Genomic DNA, 18675 nt, shown 5'->3' with positions numbered 1-18675 from the left:
AGCAGCCTGAATGTCTTCTTTAGTGAAGTGTCTCTTCATACCTTTGACCTTTTTTAAATTGGATTATTTGTCTTTTTGTAGTTGAGTTTTTGCAGTATCATGTAGATTTTAGAGATCCAGAGCTGATAGGAAATGTCATAGCTAAAAACTTCTTCCCAGTCTGTAGGTAATCTTTTTACTCTTTTGGTGAAGTTTTGGATGAGTATAGGTATTTGATTTTTAGGAGCTCCCGGTTATCTAGTTTCTCTTCTGAATTGTTGGTAATGTTTTGTGTACTGTTTATGCCATGTATTAGGGCTCCTAATGTTGTCCCTATTTTTTCTTCCATTATCTTTATGTTTAGGGCCTTGATCCTTTTTGAGTTTGTTTCCGTGCATGGTGGGAGGTATGGGTCTTGTTTCATTTTTGTTGCAGATGGATATCCAGTTATGCCAGGACCATCTGTTAAAAAGACTGTCTTTTCTCCATTAAACTGCTTTGGAGCCTTCGTCAAATATCAACTGCACATATGTGGATGGGTTTATGTCTAGGTTCTCAATTCTGTTCCATTGGTCCATGTATCTGTTGTTGTACCAGCACCAGGCTGTTTGACCACCATGGCGGTATAACAGGTTCTAAAATCAGGTAGAGTGAGGCCTCCCACTTTGTTCTTCTTTTTCAGCAACGCTTTACTTATTGGGGGCCTCTTTCTCTTCGATATGAATTTGTGGTTTGTTTCTCCATCTCATTAAAAAATGTCGTTGGAATTTGGATCAAAATTGCATTAAATCTATAGATCGCTTTTGGTAGAAAAGATATTTTTACAATGTTAAGTAAGGTATGCTTTTCCACTTATGTAGGTCTCTTGGTTTCTTGCAGAAGTGTTTCGTAGTTTTCTTTGTATAAGTCTTTTACATCTCTGGTAAGTTTTATTCCTAAGTACGTTATCTTTGTGGGGGCTACTGTAAGTTGTATTGATTTGGTGATTTCCTCTTTGATGTTCTTTTTGTTGGTGTAAACGAATCCAACTGATTTTTGTATGTTTATCTTGTATCCTCATAGTCTGCTGAGCTCTTCTATAGGTTTCAATAGTTTTCTTGAGGATTCCTTAGGGTTTTCTGTGTATAAGATTATGTCATCTACAAATAAAAAAAAGCAAATAGAGATAATTCTACTTCTTCCTTGCCAACCTGGATGCTCTTTATTTCTTCATCTAGCCTAACTGTTCTGGCTAGGACCTCCAGCACGATGTTGAATAAGAGTGGTGATAAAGGGCATCCTTGTTCTGGTTCCCTATCTCAACGGAAATGATTTAAGGTCTCTCCATTTAGGATGATGTTGGCTAATGGCTTTTTATAAATGCCCTTTATTATGTTGAGGAATTTTCCTTCTATTCTTATTTTGCTGAGAGTTATTATCATGAATTGGTGTTGAACTTTGTCAAATGCCTTTTCTGCATCAATTGCTAAAATCATGTGATTGTTGTCTGTTCTTTTATTTGTATGATGAATTACATGAATCGTTTCTATAATGTTGTGCCCTCCCTGCATACCTGGTATGAATCCCACTTGGTTGTGGTGGATTATTTTTTTGATATGTTGTTGAATTCTATTGGCTAGAATTTTGTTGAGGATTTTTGCATCTATGTTCATGAGGGATATAAGCCTTTAATTTTCTTTTTTGGGGGGTGTCTTTACCTGGTTTTGGTATCAGGGATATGCTGGCTTCATAGAATGAGTTTGGGAGTATTCCGTCCTTTTCTATGCTCTGAAATACCTTTAGTAGTAGTGGTGCTAACTCTTCTCTGAAACTTTGGTAGAACTCTGCAGTGAAGCCATCTGGGCCAGGGCTTTCTTGTTGTTGTTTTGGGGAGTTTTTTGTTTACCTCTTCTATCTCTTCTTTCACTATGGTTCTATTTAGGTGTTCTACCTCTGTTTGTGTTAGTTAAGTAGGTAGTGTGTTTCTAGAAATTCATCCATTTCTTCTAGGTTTTCAAATTTGTTAGAGTACAACTTTTCATAGTAACCTGATATGATTCTTTTAATTTCTGTTGTGTCTGTTGTAATATCACCCATCTCATTTCTTCTTTGGGTTATTTCTTCCTCTGCTGTTTTTCTTTTGTCACTTTGGCCGGTGGTTTATCAATTTTGTTGATTTTTCAGAGAACCAGCTTTTGGTCTTGTAAATTCTTTCAATTGTTTTTCTTTTTTCTGTTTCATTTAGTTCTGCTCTAAATTTTATTGTTTGTTGTCTTCTGTGTCCTGAGGGTTTCTTTTGTTCCTCTCTCTGCATTTGTCCAAGTCGTAGGGATAATTCTTTGATTTTGGCCCTTTCTTCTTTTTTTATGTGTGCTTTTCTTGATATAAATTGACCTTTGAGCACCGCTTTTGCTGTGTCCCAAAGGTTCTGAGAGGAACTGTTTTCAATCTCTGTTAATTTCTTTATTCCATCCTTGATGTCTTCTCTAATGCAGTCTTTTTGAGCAGGGTACTGTTTTTAGTTTCCAAGTATTTGATTTCTTTTCCTAGGTTTTTCTCTTATTGATTTCTACCTTTACGGCCTTATGAGCAGAGAAGATGCTTTGTAATATTTTAATGTTTTGGATTCTGCTAAGGCTTGCTTTATGACCTAATATGTGGTCTATTCTGGAGAATGTTCCATGTGCACTAGAAAAGAAAGTATACTTGACTGCTGTTGGGTGGAGTGTTCTGTATATGTCTACGAGGTCAAGTTGGTTGATTGTGGCATTTCGATCTTCCGTGTCTTTAGTGAGCTTCTTTCTGGATGTCCTGTCCTTCAATGAACATGGTACGTTGAAAAAAAAAAAAATTTTTTTTTTTATGTTGAAGTCTCCTACTATTATTGTGGAGCTGTCTATCTCACTTTTCAATGCTGATAGAGTATGTTTTATATATCTTGCAGCCTTGTCTTTGGATGCATAAATATTTAATATGGTTATATCCTCCAGATATATTGTTCCTTTAATCATTATGTAGTGTCCTTCCTCATCCTTTACGTTGGATTTAACTTTAAAGTCTATTTTGTCTGAAATTAATACTGCCCATCCTGCTCTTCTTTGATTGTTGTTGCGTGATATACTTTTTTATACCCTTTTGTTTTAGTTTCTTTGTGTCTTTATGTCTAAGGTGTGTCTCTTGGAGGCAGCATATAGACGGATCATGTTTTTAATCCATTCTACTACTCTCTGTCTCTTTGGTGGTTCATTTAGCCCATTTACGTTCAGCATAATTATGGATGGGTATGAATTTAGTGCATCATTTTGATGTCTTTTTTGTATGTTGTTGACAGTTTCTTTTCCCCACTTTCTTTTATGTGCTAAGTAAATTATCTTTATATATTGTCCTTTCCTCATATTCATCGTTGTTGATTTTGTTTCTGTTGAGTCTCTATTTTTTTCTTGTATTTTATTTTGATGTGTAGGATAGTTTGTCTCCTTTGTGTTTACCTTCTTATTTACCCCTCTTTTTGAATTTAAACCTAACTTTTATTCCTTTGTATCTCTTTTTCTCCCTCTCCATGTGGAAGATCTATGACTACTTTTCTTAGTCCCTCTTTATTGTTTTAGTATTCTCTTCTTTTACATAATAACAAGGCTGTTTCCCTGTTTCGAGCATTTTTTTATCTTGATTTATTTTTGTGCTTTTCCTGTCTGTGTTGACTTCAGATTGCTCTGCACAGTACTCTAGTCTTGGGTTGATACCTGATATTATTGATTTTCTAGCCAAAGAACTCCCTTTAGTATTTCTTGTAGTTTTGTTTGGTTTTTACGAATTCCCTAAATTTCTGTTTATCTGGAAATGTTCCAATTTCACCTTCATATTTGAGAGACAGTTTTGCTGGATATATCATTCTCGGCAGGCAATTTTTTCCCTTCAATTTTTTACATAAGTCATCCCATCGCCTTCTTGCCTGCATGAATTCTGCCCAGTAGTCTGAGCTTATTTTTGTTGACTTTCCTTTGTAGATGACTCTTCGTTTATCCCTCGCTGCTCCTAAAATTCTCTCTTTATCTTTGGTTTTGGCAAGTTTGATTATAATATGTCTTGGTGACTTTTTTTCTAACATCTACCTTATGTAGAGTTCGATGAGCATCTTGGATAAATATCTTCTCATCTTTCACTATATAAGGGAAGTTTTCTCCAACAAGTTTTCAACTTTCTGTCTGTATTTTTTGTTTTCCCTCCCTGTTCTAGTACTCCAATCACTCTTAGGTTATTTCTCCTGATAGAGTCACACATGATTCTTAAGGTTTCTTCATTTTTTTTTAACTCTTTTGTCTGATTTTTCTTCAAATATATTGGTGCCAGGTTCTTTATCTTCAAGTTCAGAAATTTTGCCTTCCACTTGCTCAGATCTGCTCTTCTGACTTTCTATTGAGTTGTCTACTTCTGTAATTTTATCATTAATCTCCTGAATTTTTGATCGCTGTCTGTGGATTTTTCCAGCTTATTAAATTTTCATTATGTTCCTGAATAATCTTTTTAATTTCTTCATCTGCTTTATGCGCTCCTTGGCTTGTTCTGAGTATTGCCTCATTTCCTTCCTGATGTTTTGAAGGGCTCTGTATATTAATCTTTTGTATTCTTCCTCTGGTAGTTCCAGGAAGGCACTCTCATCTAGAAGATCCCTTGATTCTTTGTTTTGAGAGCTTGTTGAGGTGATCATGGTCTGTTTCTTTATGTGATTTAATATTGACTGTTGTCTCTGAGCCATCTGTAAGTTATTGAATTAGTTTATTTTATGTTTGCTTACTGTGTCGTAGCTTCTTGCTTTGTTTTGTTTTGATATGCCCACATGGGTTGCTTGCGTGAGCTAGCTTGATTATTTTTACCTTTGGAGCTCTGATGTCCTGTCCCCAGATGACTAGAGTTGTTATCAGGTATATCCGTCTAGGAGTCCATTCACTTTTCTTGTATGAATCCAGCTCAACTGTCCAGGTAGCTGATCATCAAGTGTGTGGTACCGACTCTGTCTTACAGTCTTAGAGGGGCGGGGATGATTGGCTTAGGTACCAGTATCTGGTTAGAGGAGGGTGTTATGCTTTGAACAAGGCAGTGGTTGAGAACCATCCCCCAAGTGTCTCTGAGGAAAACGTGTCCCTGTTCCCTAGAGTGTACAGGCAGGTGGGTTCTGCAGATGGACCATGGGCACCCAATGTTTTTGGTTGTAAGGACTGGGAGGTTCCAGTTATCCTTGGATCTCTGTTGCAGATGGCTGGGTGACCTGAGTGGAGCCACCATTCTTTAGGCCCCTGATGTAGGTAGTTGAGGACCCTGTTTAATAGGCAAAGCAGTGTCAAACATCACACACCCACCTCTCCATGGCACAGCTGAAACAGTTGTATTCTGCCAACAAGGGCCTATCCTCCTGAAATTGGCCCACACAGGTCCATGCAGAGCAGAAAGGTACTCAAAGTCCACAGACTGTTTATGCCTGGACAGGAGCCACTTCTGTCCTGAGCTCCCCTGGTTAGTGGAGCTGGCAAATTATCTTTTTCCTCAATCGTAAATTTATTCCTTCTCCACAGCCAGGAGGATGGCTCTAGGTGCTCAACAGGGCCAATCCCAGGCCCAGGGAAATCAGCCACTGAAGCCATCTTGAAAGCAGTAAAATACACGGAAGTTCTTAGTTTTTGCCAAAAATGCCATTCTTCTCTGGTTCTGGAGGTGTGAGTATGCTGTGTGGCTAGCTGCTTCTCCATGAGAAAACTGTGGCTGAACGCTAGTACCAGCCCTCCACAGCCTCTCCTGGGAATGGTGCCTGAGGACTACTTGCGATTCAGGTCCAGTAACTCCTCTCTACTTCGGAACTGTCTCTTCTTCCCCCTGCCCCTTGGCTCCTTTTTTAAACTTGCCTTTGATGTTCAGGGCTCCTAGCTTGTCATAAATATACTCGTTTCACTTGTTTTTTCATGTCTTTGTTGTAAGAGGGCTTGCTGGAAGCATCTGTTTACTCTGCCATCTTGGCCCCACCTCATCTTTTGATTTCTTGACTGCTGCTTCCATGAATGTTGATTGTGGATCTAAGTAAAATGAAATCCTCGACAACTTTAATCTTTTCTCTGTTTATCATGATATTGCTTATTGATCAAGTTGTGAGGGGATATTTGGTGTTTTAAAATCAGGAAAGGTGTGTGACAGGGTTGTATCCTTTCACCATACTTATTCAATCTGTATGTTGAGCAAATAATCTGAGAAGCTGGACTATATGAAGAAGAATGAGGTATCAGGATTGGAGAAAGACTCATTAACAACCACCAGTATACAGATGACACAACCTTGCTCACTGAAAACGAAGAGGACTTAAAGCATTTACTGATGAAGATCAAAGACTACAGCCTTCAGCATGGATTACTTATCAACATAAAGAAAACAAAAATCCTCACAACTGGACCAGGCAGGATAATCATGATGAACACAGAAAAGATTGAAGTTGTCAAAGATTTCATTTTACTTGGATTCACAATCAATGCCCATGGAAACTACCATCAAGAAATCAAAGGATGCATTGTGTTGGGCAAATCTGTTGCAAAAGTCCTTTTTAAAGTGCTAAAAATAAGTATGTCACTTTGAAGGCTAAGGTATGCCTGACCCAAGCTGTGGCATTTTCAATTGCCTCATATACATGTGAAAGCTGGACAATGAGTAACAAAGACTGAAGAAGAATTGATGCCTTTGAATTATGGTGTTGGCAAAGAATATTGAGTATAGCATGCTCTGCTTGAAGAATGGACAAATCTGTCCTGGAAGAAATACAGCCAGAATGCTCCTTGGAAGTGAGGATAATGAGACTTTGTGTCATGTACTTTGTACCTGTTATCAGGAGGGAGCAGACCCTGGAGAAGGACATTACACTTGGTAAAGAATAGGGTCAGTGAAAAAGAGGAAGACTCTCAACTAGACGGATTGATACAGTGGCTGCAACAATGGGCTCAAATATAGCAAAGATGGTGGGGATGACACAGGACCAGGCAGTATTTTATTCTGTTGTACACAGAGTAGCTGAAAGTCAGAATGGACTGGACAGCACCTAACAACAACAGCAAGTAAGGTGAAAACTTGAGCCAGACTTTCAGTGAACCCTTGAGTACTTGGCACTAATCTGTCCTGGAGGAATGGTGGAGGGTTTTCCAGAATATGAATCAAAATACCTAGAAGATGCTGTTCTCTTTTACATGGATCCAGCATGGACAGGACTGATAGTGGATAGGGGGACAGAAAAGCTTAAGTCCTCATACCGGTACTTTATATTTCTTGGTGATTGCTATTTTGTACTAGAATATAAACTCTCCCAGCAGAGATTGTCTGTTTTTATCACTACTGAATTCCACCCCCCACCCCACCCCCCACACCTCTTCAGGTCCTATCAAAGGCTTGGAACTTGATACATACTCAAACTGATAAATGAATGAGTGAAATTAATTAGAGAGAACCAGAAGGAAGTTAAACCTACATTCCAGTACTGACTCTTCAGTTAAACAATAGTGTTTTATTTCTGGACTTCACTTTCAAAGGAGGAGGTGTGGATTGAATGATGTCCGTGGTCATTTTAGAAGCAAGCAGTATGCAATTGGTACAAGCAGCAGGCAATCAGCTGTTAACATAAAGGCTGGTGGTTTGAACTCTTCCAGTGGCTTCTCTGAAGAAAAACCTGGGGAACTGCTTCTTTAAAGGTTACAGCCTCAAAAATCCCATGGGGCAATTCTGCTCTGTAACACATGGAGTTGCCATGAGTTGAAGGCGGACTTGATAGCAGCTAATAGCAAAAACAACAATATGGTCATTTTATGCTCTAGTCACCCATGAGTCTCCGTGGCCTCAATAATTTAAGAATTTGGATATTGTAGTGGGTTGAATAGTCCCCCCTCCCCCATATTACTGTTCGCTGCAAACCTAATATTGTGGCCTTATTTGGAGATAGAGTCTTTACAGATGTAATGAAGGGAAGGATCTCAAGAAAAGATCAACTATATTAGTGTGGGCCCTAAATCCAGTGCTGGGTATCCTTATAAGAGACAGAAAGGAGAAGACACCTAGAGGAGAAGGCCCTGTGAAGACAGAGGCAGAGACTGGAGGTATGCTTCCATAAGCCAAGCAACATGTGTGGTACCAGGAGCTGGGGGGAGGCATGGAAGATTCTTCACTAAAGCCTTCAGAGGGAGTGCAGCCCTGCCAACACCTTGAAGCTGACTTCTAGCATCCAGACTGTGAAAGAATCTTTTTTTTTTTTTTGGTTTGTTTTAAGCTGCCAGATTTGTGCTAATTTTTTGCAGCTGCACTGGAAAGTCACACAGGTACATTGTCAAAAGCCCACTAATAGCCCAAAGTTCAAGAAAGCAAGATTGTGGAGGGGAGCAAGACTTCTCTTCAGGATATCTGTTTTACAATTAGAAAAGTGTCTATAGGATCTTTCCTGAGTTTGGGTTCAGAGTATAGCCTTAAACCACCGGCCCTAGTATCATAAAACAAAAGGGAATATCCTCCTGTCTTCACCAACTTGCTTGACTGGCAGGGGTACATCCAAGTTTTGTAGGGTCTGTACAGTTGGGGGTAGGGGGCATCTTGCACTTTTCAAAAACATACAAAATTAGAAATATCAAATTATATTTTTAGAATTAGATACTTAGGATAAGAGGAGAAATCATCAAAAATTACAAATTTCAAGTAGCCAGCAATGACAAATATCACCAAAATCAGGGGAAAAAATAATATGTTTTATTAACTAACTGCTTGACACACTTTCACAATACTTTTACCTACTCTTTATATGACAATATGATATTGTATATTTTCTATACCTGAAGCCAAATGATAATTCAGTATTCCCTTTAGAAAGCTTCATCAAGTGTTTTAAATTCATGTATCGAAAAGTTCCTTTCAGCTTCACTATATTATTAGTAATGTCATATAAAATTTTAGGATGTTGTCATGTTTCTGAAAGCCTCTACAAAGTTGCTTCACTATAAGATTTCAGGACATTTCAACATTTCTTATGTAGTAACTATACATACGTATGCATGACATACATATCATTTATTCTCATTCAATAATTATGTTATTAAATCAGCATCCTATTAATTATTAATCTAAGTGAAATTTATCTCTTAATGAATTGCTACTTTTGGTATGATCTGAAAATTGTTTTCTTATCTATTCTATAAAATTGTTTTCTTATCTATTCTATAGATATAATTTATCTGAATTTTCCCTCATTTATTTTGTAAACAAGTTTTAAAACAACAATCATATACTTCAAAACCACCAGCATGTTTTTTTTTCTATTACCATTGAAACTTTCCGAAGAGTCTTTCCCATTTCCCATTAAAAAGGTTTATATGACCTTTAACAACTTTCTGAATAAATTTTGGCATCTCATTTGTATTCAACTTTCTCTTGTAAGTCTTTGCAATTATATTTTAGAGATCTTGAAATGTCAATTTTCCCATGACAATAGGCTTAAACAGCCTTATAATGGGCAGACAATCTCATTAAACCTGCAATTTTTAAAGAAACACCTAGTTGACACATGTGTTTAAAGAATTCCATCTACGTGATAAGCCTTAAACGAGAACATGTAACGGTTAGAAAATAATGAGTTAGTCCATAACTCCACACATTGCAGAGTCAGCTTTCTCCTTCCTTGACTCTGAGGGTATGAGCTGACTGTGGTACACATACTGTGTATGTATTATGTATATAAAGGGTACTTGTAACCAGGATTACATAATTGTTCAAAAATTACTTAGCATTTCAAGAAAGTGGCCTCAGAACATTAAGGCAAGCACAGCACCCTTCTGTGTTTTGAACATTCGTGAAGCTGGCCTGCTGTGGCCCTTTCTTCTTACCTTTCATTATAACACGGTTGCCTTACACCTAACTGACTTGTTCAACAGCCTACAGAGGAAACTCCAAGCCACCTAAATATATCCCTCTAGAACGCAACTGAATGTTTCCCCAAGTCATCATTCTTAGAGCCGGATCCCTAACACACCATGGCCACTCCAGTGCCACCTGACACAAAGAAGACTGTGGTGGAGGGGAAGTTAGAATGGAAAGAGATGTGTGTCTTAACCAATTGCAGTTTAAATGTTTTACATTTGCAAGATTTCCAGAACACTTGACCAATATAGACCTATTTCTAGGACCTTTCCCAGGAGCTGAGAATGGCTTCCTATAAGTGTAAGAACTAAAGCTTGAAACGCTAGAGAGCTAACACTGAAGCTTTCAGCTTTACAGCAAATCCACATTTGGGGATGGGCCTGGGTCACTGCCACATGCCAAGATTCCTCCTAATACAGGTGTTTCCACAAAAGCAAAAGTTTCCCTACAGCCCAATTTTGCTGTCACTATTCTTACCTTATGCTTGGGGAGCTCTGGTGGTCTAGTGGTTAAGAGTTCAGCTGCTATCCAAAAGGTCGGCAGTTCAAATCCACTAGCTGTTCCTTGGAAGCCCTAAGAGGCAGTGTGAGGGTTAAGATTGTGTGTCAACTTGGCTGGGCCATGATTCTCAGTGTTTCAGCAGTCATATAATGCTGTGATCACTTCCCTGTAAAGATATGATAAGTGATCACCCCCATGATAGGATCTACCTTAAGTAACCAATCAGTTGAAAGGGAGTGTCATTAGGCTTGTGGCCTGTATCACATATAAGCGAACATTCTGGCAAGACTCAGGGCTTTTTGTTCTAACTGGATCCTGCAGCTGGCTCCTGTTGTCTGACCTCTGGTTCTTGGGACTTGAGCTAGCATCTTACCTGCAGTCTTGCCTGCCGATCTTGGAATTCATCAGTCTCTGCAGCCTGTGGACAAGAGCCCTGCTGTCTGACCTGCCGATCTTGGGCTCACCAGCCCCTGCAGCTACGTGAATCAGGAGAAGCCTCCAGCCTGATCCATGGACTTGGGTCGTTCCAGCCTCTACAACTGCATGAGCCATTTCCTTGATAAAAACCTCTCTCTCTCTTTTTTTTTTTTTATATATATATGTATATTTATACGCTTTACTGGTTTTGCTCCTCTGGAGAACCCAGCCTAAGATAGGCAGTTCTACTCTGTCCTACAGGATCTCTATGAGTCAGAATCTACTCGAGTGCAAAGGGTTTGTTTGTTTTTTTATTCTTACCATGTTTCTACCTGAGGCATCCGGTAAGTTAAGTCCCTGTTCGTTGTTCTCTTAGGGGCCAGGAAAAGAAAAAAAAAGGCATCCAAGCTAACACTCAAGTCAATATCCAAGTCAACACGCCAGGGCCAGTTTCCCCATCCCATCCATTTCCGGATCCTCCGTATTTACTTCCAAGCCTCACGAGAGTTTGATAGGTCTTAATTCTACAGTCTCTTGATAAAGTGTAACTGCATGGTCTGATCTTCTACAGTTGTTTACGTATCTTGCAACCTGAAGTATTCTTAATGACCCTCGAAGTTAGAGTTAGTATGAAGTTTTCTTATCACTCACCGGTTGCTCATCATATAACTTTTCGAGATTTGGCATTGAACCTCAGAAGGGGTAGTGAGCATGGATCTGCAAAACTGATGGTTTATCTCAGAAAACTTCAGTCATTGTTTCTGCTCTACAAAGTCTCAACCAAGTTGACAGGTCTGATATCACCAGGGGAGAGGGGAGTGAGGAGGGCACCAGAGAAACACTTAAAGAAGTTCTGAGAGATCCTATTTGTCCAAACCTCATCACTCCCCATACCCATAAACCTCTTTATGACCTTCTAATCGAAGTATTGACTCCAACGTGAAAATTGGACAATTTTCTCTTTTCTACAAGGACTCAATGGTGAAGGATCATATTTAGTTTTGTATTTATCGAATCAGATCCTTAATACATATATGACATAAGCATCAACAAGAACACCTTGTTCACAGAGTTACACTGCTAATAAGTAACTGATTTGTTTTTCAATCTCGTGAAAATGAAACATTTTCCTGGAAGTGTTCCAACTACTCAGCTCAGTCTCCTAAACACCCTTGACAAACGGCTTTCTCTATAGTTCTAATTTGAATGACATCCTAATTTTTCATCCAAGCAAAATACCGATAAGAAACCCTCCCTTTAACTTCACAAGGGAAAACAATAATACCTTTGGCTACCACTTTTAAAACATATGATTAACTATCTAACATATCTTGTCAACTTTCTCTGCTGAGTTAACTGCAATGATTTTATTTGTTCCTAAATTGCAGGATTCTCTTTCTTGCTGCCACTGATCATTACCCTTTTTCACCTTATTTGTTCTAGCCAATTTAACTCATTGATTTTCATTGTAAAGGCTACAATACTGCCAGCAATTTGGGACTTTCACAAGTTAGGCTAATATGTGTTAACTGGTATCAATGTCAGCTTTATAGTTGAGAATGTGAATTACAACCTTTTTATTCTGGGTGTGCCTGTAATGAAGTGGTTAGAAGAATGAATGAGAACTTCAAGGTTTGAAATCTGCACTCTCTAAATAACATTAACCAAAACCAAACCCATTGCCGTCAAGTCAATTCTGACTCATAGCGACCCTATAGAACAGAATAGAACTGCCCCACAGCATTTCCACAGAGGAGATGATGGATTTGAACTGCTGAACTTTTGATTAGCTCTTAATGACAATGGCACTCTGAAAATATGTTATTTTGTTTAAAGGGATTTGGAATCATAGATTTAATTTCAACACTATACCAACGTGCTTTGGGTATCTACTAAGAGTTAGCTATCTTGCCCTTAAGTAGTTTAAAATTCAGTGGTACTGATGCTTAATTATACGGTGAAATAATAAGAACTCAAGAAGAGAAATACATATACAACACACTACCACAAGCATTAAATTACAAACCACACTGGGACTGCAAACTTTATATTACATTCTTGAATATTGGTCATTTCCTTGTGTTAAAGCAAAATTCTATTCTTTCCCTTGAAGTATGTCCTTTGGTAGAAAATTACAGGGTTGCCTTAACAATTCTTAATAGCATTTTCCTTACCGTAGCTTTTACTTAACACCAAACATTTCATTCTGCTCTCTTGCCTTATGAAAATAATACATAAGATAAAATACTTTGAAGGTAACAATAGGGAGATGGGGGTAGAGGTCAGTAACCATGTGGATTGGCTGGCTCTTCACCCTTCCAAGCATTGCCAGTGCAAGCCAGCACAGCAGCTCGTGTTCTTTATGGCTTCTTTCTCTTTGGGCAATGCTCTTTTCTCCCAGGTCCCACTAAAACCAAGACAGTATCTTTGAAATAGGTATACTAAATAGAAAAGGTTTGGGTTGCTGTCCAAGATTATTCCCACTCAAAGCTTTGAGGGCCAGCTCCCTTACTCAGTTTTGAGCTCCCTTCTGCTTTCCACTGATGGGTTTGCAAAAGCTGGGTTCGAACAAAGATTTCAACTTGGTCTTAGATTGCAGTTAGGCAAAACAGGTATTTCGACCGTTTCAATTCTGGATGCTGAGGTCTATATAGCCTAAGCAAAGGAGTACTCCATAGGGGCCTCCCCAGCTTCCTCTGGGTTGGGAAAATGCTCAGTAAATAATAACATGCCCTTTGACTTGCTTTTTCCTCCATGGATCCATTTCCCTCAGAGCCATCAAAAGTAAAAGAAACTAGTTGAGGAAGAATTCAGATCATCCTGGAGCTATGGACCAATTCCATCCTAATATAGCTGCCATGTTCCTTTCCCCAGTTGAATGGTGGTTTATCTTAATATGAAAGCTACCAAAAGTGTCCATTCCAATTGTTATATGTAAAATGTCCCTGAATAGTGCTTTTTCTTTGTGTACATGGAAGAGGTATGCAGTGAAACACTATGACATCATTCCCTAAGTTCAAGACGGAATTAGTTTAAAAGAAAGCTGCAATTGAGAGTTCTATAATTAGATTGCTACTTTGGACTATGTCAATTATAGCAGCATCTTCAGGTTTATGTCATAAATCATTATCCTCACAAACTGGATCTGACTTTAAAAAGGAAAGTCATTTGCCTGTATTGTTGTTCTTTTAACACTGATCCTACCACTGTAAATTGAAGCAAAAGCAAATGTTCAGAATTTGGAAGCACATCTTGGCCTTAAGAACAATTCCAAATAATTGAACATGGCATACGGTAAGCAAGTCACTCTCTGCTCCTTTTTCCAGAGTTACAAGAGACTATAGATAGTCCAACCAGTGGGTAACTTAACGCTACTGGTCAGATTCTTCTGTACATATTCTAATAAGATTGCCAAATCTTTATTATTCTTGTCCTTTCAGTTATGAATATTGTCCCAACTCTATGCCCTGCCATCCCCAACTAATCCAACGAAAGAACTGGAGAACAATTACAAGGCTCAAAGTTTTATTCTAACCTCTTAATGAAAGAAAAAAAAAATTCTCACTTTAGTGTATAAAAAAAAAAAATTAAGTATATAAAATTAAACTTCCCTTGAGATTTCATTAGTATTTCCAAAATAATTAACCTCAGAAAAATGCTGCTCCTGATTCTAAATTTAAGCTCTCATCCCATTTTAATCAAATGGGTAAACATGACAGCATTAACATTTGTTGAGTGTTACCATGTGCTAAGCAGCGGTCTAAGTGCCTTGCATATATTATCTCACTTATCTAGCAACTCTATGACATGGCTGCACCTCCATTTGACAGGTGAGGAAAGTGAGGGACAAAGAGGTTACGTAAGATAAACATGTTTACAAATTGGTTGAGCAGACTGACAGTCCAGGCTACACTTTGATTACTGTAAATTACATACGTGTTAAAAATACCACAGAGCTCATCTAATTTCAGCTTACCGAGAGTCAGTAGACAGCTTTTCACTGGTTTAAATAAAGATCATAACTCTCGAGAGAGGAGATATTGGGAAGTGATTTATCTTTTAAAGTCTAAGAATGAAAGAAGCAAGGTATTTCATTTAAATCATCTAGATCAGAAGTTCTCAAACTTTTTGGACTCAGGGTCCCTTTAAAAGCTTAAAAATTATTAAGGACCCCAAGTGCTCTTATTTGTATGGTTTATATGTAGAAATCTATAGCATATAAAAAATTAAAACTAAGAACATTTCGATACACAAGCACATGTTCCATTAGCTGCCAGAGTGATGATGTCATCACATCTCACGTAGCTTCTGGACAACTCCCCTGTATACTCATGGGTGAATGAGGGTGAAAAGCACAAATAATATTTTAGGATTATTATGAAATAGTCTTGATCTCGTAGACACTCAGAAAGAACCACACTTTGGAAAATGCTAAATAAAAATTATGGATCTTATCTTGGGCATTCTTCTCAATAAATGCCTTTAATTTATTGAGCCAAAAGAAAAAGAAAAGAAGGTAAGCTCGTCTACAAGATAACATGTGGGTAATGTGATTGAAGTTGATCTTCTGATTATCTTTTGGTCATTCTCTCAAGACACAAATGCCTGAGCATAGTGGCTAGTTCAGCATCATATGTATACTTACTAGTTCATTGCCACATGTCAGTGAATGCATAGATGCCTGAAGAGACTGTTTGTAAAGAAGTTTAATCTATCATATTGAAATACTGAGGTGACATAGAATAAATGTCTCTGAAGGGCACCCCCTGCAAGGTGACTAAGGCTATATTTGAGCTAGAGGTTGGAGTCAGAGGACCCAAAACAGTGTGTAGTGCTTCCCAACAAAGCCAAGAATGGCAAGAGCCAGAGAGTCAAGCCACAGTCCATCAAAGATAGCTGAGAGCCAGATGGGAGGGAGGGAGAAAGTTAACACTTCAAGTCCAAGGGAATATCTAGAGTCAATAGTAGATCTGGGGAGAGGAAGCAAGGATTTTAGTTATTCAGAATTATTTCTCGAGAATGTGTGTCTAGAAAAATTGAGGAGGGCCTAGGGTGTTGCCTGCAAACAACTTCGGTGTATCATTGGATGACAGTTATCAGTGGGTGAATAGGTCCATGCATGGGTGTGGCATACTGGCTTAAAGGGTAGGTGTAGGTCCATCGCATTGAAAGTGAATGGTTGGTTTAGATGAATTCTAAGGTCTCATCTTCCTGGAAAGGAAGGAAGGAAGAAGGGAGGGAGAGAGGGAGGGAAGAAGGAAGGAAGGAAGGAGGGAGGGAGGGAGGGAGGGAGGGAGGGAGGGAGGGAGGGAGGGAGGGAGGGAGGGAGGAAGGGAGGAAGGGAGGAAGGGAGGGAGGGAGGGAGGGAGGGAGGGAGGGAGGGAGGGAGGAAGGGAGGAAGGGAGGAAGGGAGGAAGGGAGGAAGGGAGGAAGGGAGGAAGGAAGGAAGGAAGGAAGGAAGGAAGGAAGGAAGGAAGGAAGGAAGGAAGGAAGGAAGGAAGGAAGGAAGGAAGGAAGGAAGGAAGGAAGGAAGGAAGGAAGGAAGGAAGGAAGGAAGGAAGGAAGGAAGGAAGGAAGGAAGGAAGGAAGGAAGGAAGGAAGAAAACAAAAACCCTAATTCAATGAGTCCTCCTTACTTTGACCAAATCACCTTGCCACTTATGACAATTAAAAATAACATCAAGCAATATTATTTTCACCTCTAAACCATGCACATGAAGGACCATAATGGAACAAAAAGAGCTTTCATTTTAAAGTTGTGTTTTTCTTTTGTTTTTCATCAGTGCAGACACACACACACACACAACTAAGACCGAATGATACTAACATTCCAAAAACATAGAACTTTTGCATCATGGCAAATTCAAAGTCAGCTTAAAATGTTTACCATTTCTAACTTAGATGACTTGATTATACTAATTTATTTTGTATTTCTGCAGATTCAGTTTATAGAAATTAGGGCAGTACAAAAAAAAATGTGAGGAATGGTATTGATGCTTTCTGAGTCTCACTCTCAATGCCGCACCAAATACATGCATATAAATTCATCTGTCTGAACCTGTTCTGTTATCCTGTTCTTTCTCAAGCACTCATCGTTAGGTGAATGAGGCTCTGCAGACAAGAATTATGTGACAGTATGACCTTTATGAAACAGCTGAAGTGCTGTTGTATTAACAAACAGTGAATCCTTAAACAGCAGTCAACATGTTGATTAGATGTCCTTCATTTCCAAGTGCCCCATCTGACGGTTTCCTGGAGCTGAGAGACAAATAATCGGGCATATGCCACAATTTTACATTATAGATTTTACTGCAGAGGAAGCAATTCACTAGAGAGCAAGTTTTGCCTCCTTCTCTTGGACTGCCCTTTAGATAAAATTATATAGATTTTGATGAGACCCAATGGATACAGATAGGCACATCCCAGCTAGAGTCAGGTAATGACCTCTACCTTCCTGTAGTCCAGAAGTACCACTGCCTAAGAAGACAAGTCTTTAGAGCATGAGCAGGGAGAGACTGCAGATTCTTATCTTTGGCCATGTAGCCGAGCTAGTCTCTAAACTTGATTTCCTGGCCATCATAAGGAGCTACATCTTCATCTATTAAAACATGTTGGACCATGTGTGGTTTAAAGTCTTGTAGTCAAATATTCTGAGTGTAAGCTAAGATTTATTTCACAAGAGGAATCTCTGTTTTTGACAGTTGGATTCTGCATTTTAACGCAAGTTTTTGCCTTACTTTAAGTCCTTCTAGTCCAAGCAGAAGAGTCCCCTAAGTGGTACAAATAGCGCAGCTATTAACCAGAAGGTTGGAGGTTCCAGTTTACCAAGAGGTGCCTGGAAAGAAAGGCCTGGCGATCTACATCTGAAAAACTAGGCATTGAAAACCTTGAAGATCATAGTTCTACTTCGACACACACGGGGTTTCCATGAGTCAGAATCAACTCGTTTGCAGCTGGTTTAGTCCAAGCAGAAGCTTTCAAAATACTCATGATTAAAGAGAAAAAGGAAGATTAATCTTTAAATTTCTGAGCTCAGAGACAGCTTCAAAAAGCAAGAATTTTTAAGTGTTTTATCTCAAAACTCTGTTGCCATGTCCATCTGCAAAGGCAATATAATATGCAGGATATGAGAACACCAGATGCCATGGGTGCCTTTTCCTCCACAGAAGGGCTGAGACAGTGTCAAAGGCATCTGTGCTCCGGAGGCTGCCACGGGAAATATGTGTGATGCTGGTGGCCTTGACAGAGACCAAACAGGAAGCAGGGCCTTGGACGAATGGACAGTTCACACAGCCTCTGAGCATGGACCTTCTTCTCCTTTGCCACTCTTGCCCTGATGGTTCCCGAATTTGCATGTCCTCACTGCACTGTGCAGGGGCATGCAAATCTTCTCTGTATCGTTCTAGTTTTAGCACATGTGCTGCTGAAGCAAGCACTTCACTTTTGCCCTGAGGGCAAAATGTTTGAGAACTCCAGAGCTCTGTTTGTTATCAAGACAAAAGCTGATTTTTTATTCATTTGGCTTTTGCCTTAACAAGACAACGCTAAAATGACTTTTTGCAAAGGCAGAGGCACTGGTGATGTTAGGGTTCCAGCAACATCACCATAAACACCAAAAAAAGAAAAAGATGAGTTGGAAGTAATGTGGCAAAAACACTCCATTTCTTTTGCGGCTCAAGTTATTGAAGTGACACTACAGTCTTTTTTTAATTTTTTTTTTCCTATTCACCAAGGTCACCTTCAGACAAAGAATGTGTTGCTGCTTCCCATGATTGTTCCAGTTACATGGAGCTGGCTGGGTACAATAGGAAGCTTATTTCAAACTAGGTGCTCGCTGAGTCATTATCTCAGCAACATACATCTATAATCATGTGTAAA

At 39.0% G+C, this 18675-nt stretch overlaps 1 pseudogene; it reads right to left on the bottom strand.

Moving 5' to 3' along the window:
* Positions 1-18165: 18165 nt before the first annotated feature.
* On the bottom strand, positions 18166-18233 carry LOC126086408 (uncharacterized; annotated as a pseudogene).
* Positions 18234-18675: the final 442 nt, after the last annotated feature.

Source organism: Elephas maximus, chromosome 11, assembly GCF_024166365.1.
Source record: "Elephas maximus indicus isolate mEleMax1 chromosome 11, mEleMax1 primary haplotype, whole genome shotgun sequence".
NCBI classification, from domain to species: Eukaryota; Metazoa; Chordata; class Mammalia; order Proboscidea; family Elephantidae; genus Elephas; species Elephas maximus.
Note: the sequence above shows the minus strand (reverse complement) of the source record. Positions and strands in the feature narration are given on the sequence as shown.